The following is a 12,215-nucleotide window of genomic DNA, read 5'->3' on the forward strand; positions in this document are numbered from 1 at the left end:
GGGGAGGAGCGTGCTTTTAAATAGGGCAGACAGGGATGGCCTGAGAAGGTGGTGGGTGAGCCCAGATTGGCAGGAGCTGAGGGACTGGGACACGTGGGAATCTAGATGATCCTTCGGAGCACGAGAAAAGGTCTCTACTACCTGTGACAGCGGAGCTCCAAGTACAGGAGAGCAAACTCATGGTCATTACACAGGTGATAACAGTCTGTAAATCCTTTTATTGTCTTAACTGTGCTCCATGGAGCTGGCTCATGAGGACCCCATGCTCAATTGGATGAAATGCTACCTAGACCTGTCCCATCCTCATGACTAATTGCAGATTAGACCCTTGTGAGCCGTAGAGTTCATTGCTGGTGTTTCTGAAGTCAATGTTCAGGCCTTTCTTCCTGGTCTGTTTTACTTTGGAATCTGCCCTGGATCATAGCGACAAGCACACTTTCACGGCTGGCCCGCTGGCGACCAGGAATAGAAGGGGCGCTCCCTCATGGAAGGGAAGCTTTCTCTCAATGAGCCCCTCAGAGTTGGGATCAGCTCCCTGTCAGTAAGTGGAGTTGAGTTGATGTTAGGTGTGGTCCGGTTGGACTCATTTGGGGCTATAAATATACAATGTTTTCGATAGATGACCCCTAAAACTCTTCAGGAAAACAATATCACATCCCATCTTTTAAAATTTTTTTGGTTGTAACAGTTTTATTAGCTCTTCATCCACATGTCATACAATTCAATAATTCAATCATATCAAGAAGAGTGGTACAATCATTGTTCAATCCATTTTAGCGCATCCCATCATTATAAATGGATATAAAATAATCAAGGGAAAGTGAAAATGTACAATGTCAGGGGCTCCTTGTGTTGACGGTATATATAAGCCCCAAACAGTGGTTAGGTGTCCGTAGTTGGAGTGGTGCTTCCAAGCCACGGGGAAAGCCTTGCATGTTCGGTTTGTGAACCCACTAGTCCTTTCTGTGGTCCGCTGGGTATCAGCAGTATTTGTGGGTATGAAAATTATTTGCTCTGGGAAGCCAAATGATGTTACAGAGAAATAATTTGCCAACCCACGAGTGATTTGCTAGTTGACGGTGCCAAATATTCCCAGAACGAAGTTTCCTTTGATTGTTCTTGATACTAGCTCACAAGGTCTACAATAGCGGTCCTCAACCTGTGGGTGGCGACCCCTTTGGGGGTTGAAGGACCCTTTCACAGGGGTCACCTAAGACCATCGCAAAACACCGATTTCCGATCCTGGGGGGTCACCACCACATGAGAAACTGTATTAAAGGGTCTCAGCATTAGGAAGGTTGAGAACCACTGGTCTAGAACCTGCAGTTGGACTTTTTCTTTCTTTCTTAAATACACTGCTTGCATTCTGCCGAGGCCCAGACATTTCTGAATCACCCGGAAAGAGGTCTGCCAACAACCTGACCTGGGCTAATTAAAACAGAAAACCACCTAGCAGAAAACAACCACCACCTAGCCCCCAGTGGTAGGGTGGGCTCTGCCTCACAGTGACCCTGCAGGAGAGAGTGGGACAGTCCCCTAGGGCTGCCAAGGAGGTATAAATATGGATGGGAGTCCCTGTCACATCATTCTTTCAGCTGGGGGTCCACCTGCTGACTTTTCGGTTGTCTGTCGAGCGTTTAACTCTCCCCCGCGCCACCAGCGATCCTAAAAGTAGGTTGGGGCTGGGGGGAGGGGGGGAATCGGTGTCCCAGCGCTGCAGGTTTTTTTGCAAGGCTGTGATCGTCTTGCGAGGAGGTGTCCTCTTCACTCTGAAAGCTTGCAACCCCCCCTCCCGTCTCGCATCCCTTTAAGGAACGAAAGGTCCCGTAATTGTCTGCTGGGGCGTAAAGGAGGCTGGCCGAGACCCATGCACTCATTCACTGGCAATGTCCTGATGCGCATAATTGGGCTCTGCGCACCAGGGGGCATCCGGAGTTCCAGTGGGTGCAGAGCCCAGAACTTCAGATTCCCAGGCGGGGGGCTTGTCACCTCGTCTCCCGCCCAGCTCGGAGACAAAGAGATGCACCCCCGCAGCTCCCGGGGCTGACGACGGACTCCTCCCGCGGCGCCGGCGGCCGCGGCGCTGCAGCTCCACTCCCCGGCCCCAGGGGGCGCTGTGGCGCCCGGCCCGCCCTGCGCGTCCCGCTAGGCGCGGCGCGGCCGGAGGCGCCCCAGTGGTACGTTCCCCTCGCCGCCTCCCCCTCCCCCGCGGCCCTCCCCGCCGGTGGTAGGCGCCGGAAGTGCCGCCATTTTGGGGTGTTCTGCTCTGGCGGCAGCGGCGGCGGCGGCGGCGGGACGCGGCGGCTCCCTCGGGACTCGGCCTCAGCAGCGAGGCGGCGGCGGCGGCGGCTGCGAGGCGCAGGCAGCAGCTGAAGCGGCGGCGGGCTCCGGTGCAGCCGCTGGTGAGTGCGGCGGCCGCGGGTGGGGCGGCCGGCGGGCGAGGGAGGGAAAGCGGGCAGGAGGGAGGCGCCGCGGGGCGGGTCCGGTCCGGGCGGCCGCGGGTCACAGGGTCCCCCGGGCGCGGCCGCTGCTCCTTCCCTGCGCCCCGGGGGCCCGGTGCGCGATCGCCTCCCGTGTGCCCGACTCCTCAGCTGCCCAGGTCCCCGTCGCGCTGGCCCGGCGCGAGCTCCCGCGCCGGGGAGACCCGCCCTCGTGGCGTGGCCCCTTCTCCCCGCGCCCCCTGCCCTCACCCTGCGGGCCCCGAGGGCTCCATCCCCTGTCCTCAGGGGCAGCCCTGGCCCGTTCTTCTTGCCGCCGGGCCGGACCCGACTCCCTCCCTGGTACACCCCTTCCCCGCTGCAGTCGCCGCACGTGTTCTAGGTGCCCACCCGAGGGGTGGCCCAGGTCCTCGTCCCAGGGGCGCAGCGCCTGGCTCTGGCGTCCCGAGAGCCCACCGTTTGGCGCCCCAGATCCGCCCGGGCCGTGGCTCGCCCTCCCCCCACATCAGGTGCTCACCCGTCACGGCCTAGTGGCAGGGCGGGAGGCTCGCCGCCGGGAGCGCGGGGGGCGCGTCCCAGAGCCTTCTTCGCGGCGAACCCGGCACCGGGACTGGAGCTGCCCCAGCTCGGCCCTAGTCAATCCTCGGGGCAGGATGTTGTCTTCATTCCCGGAGACCGTTGCCCAGGCTTGCGGGAGCTTCTCATTGGCTCAGGCGCCTGCCCGTAGTTGGGGGGCCAGGCGGTGAGATTTCGATCGGAGCCGCTTTTAGTTTGAGCCGCGTGGGATCTCTCCGCTCCCTAGCAGGGGGGCGGCTGTACGGTTCTCACCTTGGAGTCGAACAGTTGTTGCCGAGCACGGAGTGCTTGGTAATGCCTGCAGGGTGAGCGGCTACACCGAGCCAATGGCTCCCTCAGGGGAACTCGCTTTGCCTTTAAAGGTCTCGGCCCAGCCGCTGGTTCGTCGGTGGCTTGGAGAGGCGTTCGTGGTTGTCTTGCACCTTTCCCACAAGTGCCGAATCGCAGACTGCTGCCCAAGTTGTTTCTCCTTGAATCTTTACTGAGGAGGATGACGACGGGGTAGGATCCGCCAGTTGCATGAACTTGGAAACAAATCACTTGGGTTATACTAGTAAATGATGGCAACAGGGCCATCGCCTCCCTCTTCTTCCCCCACCCCATGCCAATTTTTATAGTTTCCTAGCTTTGTTTGCCCGGCAAGTGGTTCTTGGTCATGAGTTGGCAAGAGCTAGGCGGTAGCTTTTCGTGCTTGCTTTAACCAGGAAGGATATTATGTAGGGTTCTTGACTGGTTCTTTCTTCAAGGCTCTCCCACCACCTGTTTCCATTAAGAATGAATGACTCTTGCCCTCCACTGCTCTCCCAATCATTTCTCAGTAGGGGTTTTCTTTTCCAAAGGGAGCATGGAGACAGGGAAATTCATTAGCAAGAGGGGCTTACCCCTTTTCACTTTCCAGACCAGGATATGGAGACTCCCAGGCGTTGCGTTGCTCAGGTTTCATAGAGAAGTACTCTTAAAATAGTCTCTTCACTGTATCATGAGCAGTAATGCAAAATTGCCGTGCGAGATGTGATGGACTGGAAAGGGCCCTTGGCTCAAGGCCTGGATTGTAAGGGACTCCATCATTTACCAGCAGTGTCATTGTTGGGCAAGCCTCCCAAGGCTTCTGAACTTCCGTTTACTCTTACCTGCACGCCGACTTCACACCACACCTTCAGTGCAGTGAGATGTTAAAGTGCCTGGTGTATAATAGGCAGACAGCGAAATTGTGAGCCAGAAAGATGGGCTTATTTTTCTAAAGAGTTCCTCTTGATTTGCTTTTACAGACGCTACAGATTGTTTATAAGAAAAGACAGCTACGTCAAGAAGGAACAGATTTACCCAGAGTCCCACTGCTCTGAAAAGTTACTCTTGCCTATCCTTTTTTATAGGTGATAGAAATGCTTCTTATTTTACCCAAATGCTTGTCTTACGTTTTGTGGCTTATTTTAAGGTTTAATAATACGCGGTGTGCACAGTTTGTCGCAGTCACCTTTTCAGTGGTGCGTGGTGTTAACTGCCTTGGCGGCACATGTGAGGCAGATAGTGCTTATTCCAGCAGAGGCCCCTCTTAAACGCAGGCTGGGGTGGAAAGCGGGAGTGGGGGCAGGGAAGCCAAAGGGTAGAGACCCACCAACCCTGCATTGGATGGCACCCGCGTGTCTGTGGGTCCATTCCACCAGTTGCAGGCTCGGTGGGTCTGCTGCAGTGAAGATTCAGTCTGGAAACCTCAGGCAAGGTCTCAGTGAGTCCGAACCCACTACATGGCAGTGAGGTTTTGTTTCAGTTGTCTGGTAGGCCCCTCCGTCAGTGGTAGTCTGAACAGAAGCTTTTCACTGGGTAGTCTCTTGTTTGAAAGGCTTTCTTTTTAAGATAAGCTTTTGCATGTCTTTGGGGAGATTCACAATTGATTTTGGTCTGAATTGACTGCTTTTCTTTCCTTGGCTCCTAAGCCTGGCCTGAACTTTCTTCTTCCTTTCTAGCAATAGAGGGAGGTTATTATAATCCTTGGGACACAGACATGAGCAGAGTTTAGTTCAGTCAGTCCTATTGCCCCAAAGAAAGCGGAAAGCTTCAAAAAGTGCTATAAAAATTTACAGTACATAGATTTTGAAAAAAGAATAATTAGCAATGTTTTTGTTGGGAGTATACATATCAAAGCCAACACCCAAACTGTAATTGTACATGTAGAAATGTAACAGTCTACATGTACAATTTAATGACGTGGATTGTATTGACCAAGTTGTGCAACTATTTTCATTCTGTATAGTTAATTCTTCAACATTCTGCTTAAGGCACCCTTTTCTTTCTTTCTTTTTTTTTAAACGCTAGTAAATGAAACTCCTAGGTTTTAAGATGGCTTCTGGGATATTTTTGGTTTAAAGATGATCTCAGGACTATAGCTTTCGGGTTTTTCTATCCTTCATGACTCCAGAAAGTCCATGAGGATTTGCAATTCTTTTAAAAAAATTTTATGAGTAATTGATTTTAGTTTATTTTTATTTTAAAAAATCATTGTATTGGGGCTCATACAACTCTTATCACTATCCATACATACATCAGTTGTGTAAAGCACATGTGTACATTCCTTGTCCTCATCATTCTCAAAACATTTGCTCTCCACTTAAGCCCCTGGCATCAGCTCCTCATTTTTCCCCCTCCCTCCGGGCGCCCCCTCCCTCATGAACCCTTGATAATTTATAAATTATTATTTTGTCATATCTTGCCCTGTCCGACGTCTCGCTTGATCCACTTCTCTGTTGTCCGTCCCCCAGGGAGGAGGTCACATGTAGATCCTTGTTATTGGGTCCCCGTTTCCAACACCCCCTCCCTCTACATTCCCAGTATGACCACTTACACCACTGGTCCTGAATGTATCATCCGCCCTGGATTCCCTTTGTTTCTGGTTCTTATCTGTACCAGTGTCCATCCTCTGGTCTAGCCAGACTTGCAAGGTAGAATTGGGATCATGATAGTGGGAGGGGGAGGAAGCATTCAGGAACTAGAGGAAAGTTGGATTTTTCATCATTGCTATATCGTACCCTTTCTGGCTGTACCCTGTCTGGCTCGTCTCCTCCCTGAGACCCATCTGCAAGGGGATGTCCAATTGCCTACAGATGGGCTTTGGGTCTCCACTCTGCACTTCCCCCCTCATTCACTATGGTAAGATTTTTTGTTCTGATGATACCTGATAGCTGATCCCTTCGGAATCACATGATCACACAGGCTGGTGCGCTTCTTCCATGTGGACTTTGTTGCTTCTGAGCTAGTTGACCGCTTGTTTACCTTCAAGCCTTTAAGACCCCAGACGCTATATCTTTTGATAGGCGGCCACCATCAGCTTTCTTCACCACATTTGCTTATGCACCCGCTTTGTCTTCAGCGGTTGTGTCGGGAAGGTGAGCATCATAGAATACCAGTTTAGTAGAACAAAGTATTCTTGCATTGAGGGAGTACTTGAGTGGAGGCCCAATGTCCTTCTGCTACCTAAATACTAAACCTCTAAATATATGCACATAGATCTATTTCCCCATCGTCATATATAGATATATTTGCATATATACATGTCTTTATCTAGACCTCTGTAAATGCCCTTTGCCTCCCAGCTCTTTCCTTTATTTCCCTTGACTTTCCTCCTGTCCCACTATCATGCTCCGTCCCCACCAGGGTTTCAGAAATTCCTCTTGATTACATTACCCTTGATCATGACCTACCAGGTCTCCCAAACCCTCCTCACCACCAATTTGGATCACTTGTTGTTCCTTTGTCCCTGGGTTTGTTAACACCACTTCCTTTCCCCCCACCTCCCCCTTTCCCCTGTCCCTCCGGAACTGTCGGTCCCATTGTTTTCTCCTCCAGATTGTTCATCCAGTCTGTCTTACTTAGACAGACCTGTGGAGATAATAACATGCACAAAAACAAGACAGAGCAAAACCAAGCAACAATAAATATACAACAAAACAACAACAACAAACTAATGGCAACAAAACATAACACAGCAAGAAAGAAAAGCTTGTAGTTAGTTCAAGGATCGTTTGTTGGGGATTTACAATTCTGTTCTACATTTCCCCCCTTTTAAATCCGGATTCTTCTATGGAATCTCTGATCAGCGCTAACATGTTCAGTAATGGTAGCTGGATACCATCCAGTTCTGGCTTCTTGACAAAGGGAGCAGTTGCTCTCCCTATCCTCTTCTTTCTGACTCTGCCTCCTCTATTACTGCAGGTGAATAGAGAGCAGGTGTTGTGCATTGGGTGGGTGCTTGGGTTTTTTAAGGCTGTAGGCCAGGTGTCCTCAAACTACGGCCCGTGGGCCACATGCTGTCCACCAAGGACATTTATCCGGCCTTCCGGGTGCTTTTACCCCGTTTGTTTTTTTACTTCAAAATAAGACATGAGCAGTTTGCATAGGAATTTGTTCATAGTTTGTTTTTTAACTATAGTCTGGCCCTCCAACAGGTCTGAGGGACAGTGAACTCTGACCCCCTGTTGAAAAAGTTTGAGGACCCCTGCTCTAGGCACTGTCTCGCGAACTAGGAGTTGGACAGAGCACTGAATGACACTTGGGGTGTAGTTTAGTGCCTTGGTGGACCTATACACCATGTCCAAACAACATACACCATCCTTCTCTTCAAAACTCTTTTCTTTGATTCTTCATTGTTTTTAATAATAATTTGAATTAGAACTGTTATTGAACATTGAAGTTCAAGTGTTTCAAAAATATAGTTTGAACCAGAATTGCCTGTGCCTTTCTGAGTAGAACCTTTAACAAACCTCAAAGTTGATTGTTGGAGGTCTGATGGCATACCGAAATGCCCCAAAGCAAAAGAGAAGCGTGAAAATTTGGATAAAATCTTGGAGAATTAATTAGAATTGAGAGTTGAGTTGATTTAAGAGTCAACTCTTTGATCTTAAGAGGCCTGTTACAGTGGGAACTTGTGCTTTCAAAGAATGATGTTTGTTGTTTGGTGCTGTTGAGTAGGTTCTGGCTCAATCCTGTGTCCAATAGAACAAATCACTGCCTAGTCCCGGGCCACCCTCACAATGGTGATGTTTGTTCCCATTGTTGCAGCCACTGTGTGAATCCATCTTGTCCACAGTTGTCTCTTTCGCTGCCCCTCTACTTTATTGAGCCTGATGTCATCTTCCAGGACTGATCTCTCCTGATAACAGTCTCACCCTCCTTGCTTCTTAGGAGCATTTTGGCTGTACTACTTCTGAGACAGGCTTTTTTATTATTTTGGCAGACCATGGTGCTTTCACTATTCTTTGCCCACCCCATAATTCAGATGCATGGGTGTTCGCTATTTAGTATCTAGCTTTCACATGCATATGAGAATGTACGTATATGAGAACGATGGAGTTTATAAATGATAAATGGGATTTATAATTGGAGTCTGGGAGGGATTTATGTGACCTTAACATTTCTGAGCCTGTTTGCTTATCTTTAAAATGGAGATCCCAACCCTGGCAGGTAATGTGAGGTGAGGCGGATGGAAGAAACTAAAGCAGACAGCCACCAGTGCCCCACATGGTGTAGGTGATGACATGTATTTTCTCTGTAATAACAGGGTTACCCCTTGTCTTGGGGTTCAGTGGTAGAATTCCCCCCTTTCAGGCATGAGACACAGAAACCATCTCTTGCCAATACTCCTCATGTGCAAACATCACCTGTTTCGTCATGGAGGTTTGTATGTTAGCCAGGATGCTGCACAGGTTTCAGCAGAGCATCCAGACTAAGATGGGCTAGGAAGAGAGGATGGGCAGGCTCTTGCTGAAAATCAGGCAGTGACAACCTGTGGCTCTCACTGCCAGATGGAAGCCAGCATGGCTATGGTGCAGGCACAGTGTTTGGGGGGGTTGCCATGAGGTGGGCCAACTCAGTGGTCGCTAACAACAAATAACTTATTTCATAGGGTAGTAAGCTTATTGCTGGTGAGACTCACAGGGATTCTGAGTAGAACTGCCCCATAGGATTTCCAAGACTGTAAGCAGTTCTCCCTTGGAAGTGCCCGGTGGGTTTGAATGGCTAGCATTTCCATTCACAGCTGAATGCTTAACCATGGTGCCATCAAGCCTCCTTCCCTGGGGTAGGGATGCAGCCTAACGAATTGAAACACATGGTCGAGCCATGTGTACATAATAACTACTGTGCTCTTTTCAGTTTCCTTTTTGGGTGTTTTTGTCCGTCCCCCCCATTTTCCTATGGCTTTTGTGGCTTAAGGGATAGGATTAAAATCCAGTTCATGCCTCTGAAATGTCTTGTGATTAATGGCATCCTTCCTACGTAGAACCTTCTAGCTCCTTGTTTTCTGTGGTCATTCAAGTTCATTTCCACTGAATTCACTCCCTTCGTTTCATACTTGAAGATGAAGTCTGTTGATAGGAGTCTTTTTTTTTTTTAATAGGAGTCTTTTATGTTCTTAGATAATTGAAATATTGGATTTATAGTAGGGACACCTAAGCTTCATCGTAATTTAATTAGGTTACTAGTTTTAGCCAGGTCTGGGCAATGTGTTGTACATGGGTCTCTAAGTGTGGGAATTGACTCAATGGCAGGTAACAACAGGGTTCTAATATTTAGAGTTGTACCTTAGATGGAAGATTTAATCAGTTTTCGCTATTTGTTTTGTAAACTATATTGTATCATGAAGCTTTGCCAATTACAAGGATCTACATGTGACCTCCTCTCTGGGGGACGGACAACAGAAAAGGGGATGAAGAGAGACGTCAGACAGGGCAAGATATAACAAAATAATAATTTATAAATTATCAAGGGCTCATGAGGGAGGGAAGAGCGGGGAGGGAGGGGAAAAAAGAGGACCTGATGCAAAGGGCTTAAGTGGAGAGCAAATGCTTTGAAAATGATGAGGGCAGTGAATGTACAAATGTGCTTTACACAATTGATGTATGTATGGATTGTGATAAGAGTTGTGTGAGCCCCACATGAGGGAGGGGGGAGCAGCGAGGCGGGGGGAGGGAAAGAGGACCTGATGCAAAGGGCTTAAGTGGAGAGCAAATGCTTTGAGAATTATTGGGGCAGGGAATGTATGGATGTGCTTTATACAATTGATGTATGTATATGTATGGATTGTGATAAGAGTTGTATGAGTCCCTAATAAAATGTAAAAAAAAGAAAAGAGGGGAAAAAAAGAAATGATTAGGGCAAAAAATATACAGATGTGCTTTATACAATTGATGTATGTATATGTATGGACTGTGATAAGAGTTGTGTGAGCCCCTAATAAAACGTTTTTAAAAAAGTGAGCGTCTCAGAAACCCACAGGGGCAGGCTGTGAGTCAGAGTCAGTCCCACGGCAGTGAGTTTGGTGAGTTATCCCCATTGGAAGTCAGAAACACTTGTTTTTTAAAATTCCTTCATTTCCAAACCAGAAATGTTTTACATCCATCAGAAACTTCATAATGGGTTCCCATAATCTTTCTGCTAAGGAACTTAAAAATTTTCTCAAACACGGAATCTCAGAATTTTCTCAAACACGGAACCTTATAGATTCAAAAGGTAACATAACTAAGCTAGATTTCTGGGCAGTGGGATGATGGGTGATACCTTTTTTATGGTTATTTTTCTAATTCTTCAATCTACAGTAAGCGTAAAATTCACCCCCTTTCAGGGAATGAGGAAGCCCAGTTAGGGCAGCCCTCAGTTCTTAACAGACCCAGCCCTGAGGGTGCTGTGAAGTTTCCGTAGGATACCTAGTCAGCTAAACCTTGTCCTCCATTCCTAGGACATTTTCTCAACAGTTTTGGGTGGTAATACAGATTTTTTGTCTTTTCTCCCTCTCCCTTTTGAAAAATTGACCGCAAAAGCGAGGAGATCTTTAAAAAAGTCTATGGGAAAATTCCAGTATTTTTCAAATCCCTATTTTTTTCCCTCATGAACTTTTGGGAGACCCCCCTGCCTGCGGTCACCTCACTTGGTTGGTTTTGCTTGCTTCTTTGGACTCTAGGAAAAATCACGGTCTCTTTTTGGCCTTCTTCCACCCCATGCTTACCTTTGACAAAACGGAGTCGAGTGCTTCCATGTTTCCCTCAGTGGGCTCCACTGACCATGTGCTTTTGTGTTGGGAAATGCTTTTCAAGTCAGCAACTATAAAAATGAAGGTTTTTGGTTCCACTGCTGTTTAATTTTCTAGTGTTATTCTTTTACTTTTGAAAGGTCAGTAGTTCCATTTACATAACATTGCTGCTCTTCAACCACGGAGAATGGCTAAATTAGAAACTGTCACCACTCGCTCATTGTTCTACCTTTTTGTTTCCTGTGAGGTTGGCCAGCCAGCATTTACAGAGACTTTGGGAATGTGTGATATTTGGTGATAACGTGGGTAACTGTGAGTAGACTGCCTTTCTTAACCCAAGATGATGTGGACATCTGTTAAGTTTTCGCTCCTTTCTGGGTTTTTTTTTCCTTTCTGTTTTATACACATAATTTACTGTATATGCTTGGCCCAGGCTCTTTGTGCGGGTAGCTTTTGTGTGGGAAACATTCTCCTTCTCACTCCCTGGATCCCCTCCCCCCAGGGCACAGCTCCTAGTTTAGCGAGATTTCTTTCTCTCCTGGATGGTTCTGTTTGTACACCCCCCCCACCCCCACCCCGTGCTGCTGCTAAGTGACCATGCTGGGTCTGGTGGGATATTACCAGAGAGGACCACCTGTGCCGGCCCTATTGGCTGGCTGGCTGCTTGCCTGCTTGCTTCAGAAAGCAGGCCTAGCCAGAGTCTGAGGAGGTGGGGCGAGAGGAGGGCAAGGGGGATGGAAGGACTTGAAAATGTGGAGCTGTTTGACATTTATCAGCTGGCTGAAGTGGAGCTGCTTTGTGGTTAGCCTTAGACAGCTTTTCTTTCTTATGACATGTTTTCAAGGAGGGTATTTTATGGGAGCTGTGTGTGTGATATAAGGCAATTCCTTAGGTCCCTATTTCTCACCTGGCTGGAGCAAGAGGAGCGAGCAGGTGTCACATTTGGGGTTTTGATGTTCTTCAACTTCTCCCTGCTCAGGGTTCAGTTCCGACTTTTTGTCTGGCGGAGGCTTTTTCATGAAGCAATCCCTATTTTGGTGCTGGTTTGTAGGATGTGACAATGTTCTATTTTAAAACATCCTTTTCAAAGGAGGTCTTGAAGCTTCTTGAGAACCGAGGCTGCCTTATTGATGAGTGGCTGATGGGGGGGGGGCTGGGCACACAGCCGTTATTCAAAGTACGTA

General features: G+C 48.4%; 1 protein-coding gene across 4 annotated transcripts in view; it reads left to right on the forward strand.

Annotated features, from left to right (window-relative positions):
* The first annotated feature begins 2,237 nt into the window (after positions 1-2,237).
* Positions 2,238-12,215, forward strand: part of CELF1 (CUGBP Elav-like family member 1) — a 92,118-nt gene continuing 82,140 nt past the window's right edge. For 2 of the 4 annotated variants that reach the window (XM_075545725.1, XM_075545728.1), the window contains exon 1: positions 2,239-2,402. The gene's annotated coding sequence lies outside the window, so the exon portion shown is untranslated. Of the gene's footprint in view, positions 2,403-12,215 lie in introns of all 4 variants that reach the window. The other 2 variants (XM_075545727.1, XM_075545726.1) reach the window with 2 other exon arrangements.

The sequence above is a fragment of the Tenrec ecaudatus genome, chromosome 4 (assembly GCF_050624435.1).
Source record: "Tenrec ecaudatus isolate mTenEca1 chromosome 4, mTenEca1.hap1, whole genome shotgun sequence".
In the NCBI taxonomy this organism is placed as follows: domain Eukaryota; kingdom Metazoa; phylum Chordata; class Mammalia; order Afrosoricida; family Tenrecidae; genus Tenrec; species Tenrec ecaudatus.